The sequence below is a fragment of the Pteronotus mesoamericanus genome, unplaced genomic scaffold (genome assembly GCF_021234165.1).
Source record: "Pteronotus mesoamericanus isolate MK-2021 breed Mesoamerican mustached bat unplaced genomic scaffold, CSHL_Meso_final scaffold_85, whole genome shotgun sequence".
In the NCBI taxonomy this organism is placed as follows: Eukaryota; Metazoa; Chordata; class Mammalia; order Chiroptera; family Mormoopidae; genus Pteronotus; species Pteronotus mesoamericanus.
Genome location: NW_026555329.1, coordinates 47,485,789 through 47,488,825, shown reverse-complemented (window position 1 = coordinate 47,488,825; position 3,037 = coordinate 47,485,789). Strand labels below are relative to the sequence as shown.

Here is a 3,037-nt window from a genome sequence, read left to right as displayed (position 1 = left end):
CCAAAATGAAAGAACAGAACAAAACTCCAGAAAAAAAGAATTAAACAAAATGGAGACAAGCGATCTACTAGATACAGAGTTCAAAACACTGGTTATAAGGATACTCAATCAAATTACTGAAAACCTCAACAGCATAAAAAAGGACCAGTTAGACGTGAAGTTTCCACTAACTGAAATGAAGAATAATTTATAGCAAATAAACAAGAGAGTGGATGAAGCAGAGAATAATTTTTTAAATAATTTGTGTGGTGTGACTTCTAAATTCAAGATTTAGTTTTTAAAGAAATACACAGGGTCGGGGCCTTTCAAACATTCTTTGTATGGGGATCACTTTAACCTTCACTTCAGAGAACTAGTTCCAATACCCACTGCCACCCTCCCATATGCAGTTGTTATATTTCAGGAGCAGGATTAGTCCCTCAATATTTCTAAATCTGTACTAAGGAACTCTACTTATGTCTAGCTTTTCTTTTCCTGACACACACATAAAAATAGGTGCTCTTCCTTTAGCTGAAATTTGTGAGAAGCGGTGTCATTCTGTTAAGAACAGATACTACACTTGATCTTAGCCAAAAGGCCGAGAAGCGATCATTCTATAACCTATATTAGTGTGTGTATGTATACTCACACACATATATATCACAGAAAAATATCAATTAAAATTTTACAATAATAAATGTTAGATAAACATTTAATAAGTTATCTATGTAAAATACTCAGCACTATGCCTCATGCACTGTACACACTCAACAAAGGAAGTATCTTCTTATTACTCTTCTTTTGGTGGCAAAACATAGCTCTATATTTATTTTTCAAGATGGACTTCAGAATCCTTTGGCCTAATTCCATATACCATGCTAAAAATACATTTAGCTATATAGTCTTTCTATATACATAGCATATATCATCTCACTTACATACATCATGATTACTAATATCTTCTGTACAAAGTTACTTTAAAAATTATTTTTAACCTAAAGAATACCTGAGGTATAATATGTGTTTGATTCATGCTATTTACCATACTGAAGAAAATGGTTTTGGGTTTATTATAAAGGCTAATATTGTTTTTTAATGAAGAAGTTAACTGGAAATAATAATTTCTTTAAAATATTTGAGAACTTGTCTTTCCTATTGCTCATTTTACCCCATATAAACCACATCCTATGGCAATTCAAAGCATACACTTACATGTCACTGACATTCATAATCTGGAAGATCATATAAACAAAAATAACCATTAAGAATTCAGAACAACACATGACATATAACACTGACTATTAAATCATCAATACATTGGATCAAATGAAATTTGTTTTATCTAAATCTAATGGGAGGAAAAATGTAAAAAACAAAATCATATATTGGACTGCCATAGTTTAAATTCAGTTACCCACGTATTTAAGCATCATCCAGAAAAGTATGAAAATGAAGCAGACTTCACATATTTCTTCTGAGTTCTAGTGCTACTTTGTAAATAGGACAAGTGTGATGGAAGTGGAAGCTTCTCTGGCTAATAGGACAAAATCTCTTCAATGGCAAAAGCTTGAGTTAAAGGCATTTCATTGGCCCTTGCAATGAATGTATGGGACCTATGTTGGGAAAACCAAGCAACTTAAGGCTACGAAGTAAGACTGACATAAATATAGAAAAAAAGACCATGTTGCTATGTATGCAGAAAGGCTATCTATGCAAAATGTACTTTAGCATGTATTATGAAACTAGACCAAATAATTCTGAAGTACATTTTGAAAAATAAATATACAGCTAATTTTTGACACAGAAAGAAGACTAATGAAGAAGATATTTCCTTTACTAAGTAGTAAAAAGCATTATAATGTTGCAATAATGCTTTTAAAATGACATTGTACTGGCTCATGAAAGATAGATAATGGGAAAGCATAGCCTGGGGAAAACCCTAGCATATATAAGAGTTTATAATGCAAATGTTTGTAAGTGTTAAGTAGTAGTAAGAAAATTAGTGATGTACTTGAGGTGGAAAAATCATGTCCTAGTCTGCCTATATATCAAAATTAATTCCAGATGGATTAAATAATTTCATGTAAAAAATCAAATCATAAAAAAGAAAAAATAATTTTGTTGATCTGGGAACATGAAATAACATTTAATCATAAAAATAAAATCAGTAAAAAATTCATACACCTGGTTACCAGCCTGGGGATTCAAAAAAGTTATTTCTTTTTCAATACCAATTTTAAGTTATTTCCCCTAAATATTATATCTACTTTCTGCTCATTATTTTTAATAAGCAAAACCATGTATTTGACACAAAGTTGGTGCAACATTGTCCTGGGTCTCCCTCCTGGTGTAACCTTCATGTGTTAGGTTAGAGAATACACTTCTCTCTCTAATAACAGTGAGCCATAGGTCCCATCCTCACGCTTCATTAAAGGCAGTTTCTTCTCTCTGTCTGTCCATCTGTTGATCTCTCTTGTTATTTTATCAACAAAATTTCCATGAGCATAAATATATATATTTTGTCTTTTGGTTTGTAACAAGCACACATGTACACATGCCCCTTAATTCTCTCACCTCCTCTAAGTATTGCTTCATTTCTCTACTGCAGAGGGAAACTTTGGAAAGAGCCATCTAGGAACACTGCCTTCACTTTCTCAGTTCACCAGCCTACTCCACTCTGGCTTTTGTCACCAACACATAAATGAAATTGCTTTTGTCATGTCACAGATGAATTGCCACAATCATTGTATCCTTATTCCAGCCACTTTTGACAGAATGCATGACTACCTCTTCTTGACATGCTTTCCTCTCCTGGAATCTGTGGCAGTACAAGGTCCTGATTTCCTTCTCAGTTTAGCATTGTCTTTCTCTCTTGAGTACTCACTGCCCTGAATAATCCCATTCATTTCTGTGGTGTTAAATACACTCCATTTGCTGACTGTTTCCAAGTTTACATACTCACATACCAATTAGATTCCTAGCGATTTCAGCTTAAATGTCCAATAAATATTTCAAATATAACTTGTCAAAAATGAGTATCTTAAGCATTCCCCATAAC

General features: G+C 32.9%; 1 pseudogene; it reads right to left on the bottom strand.

Moving 5' to 3' along the window:
* Positions 1–387: 387 nt before the first annotated feature.
* On the bottom strand, positions 388–589 carry LOC129063608 (uncharacterized; annotated as a pseudogene).
* Positions 590–3,037: the final 2,448 nt, after the last annotated feature.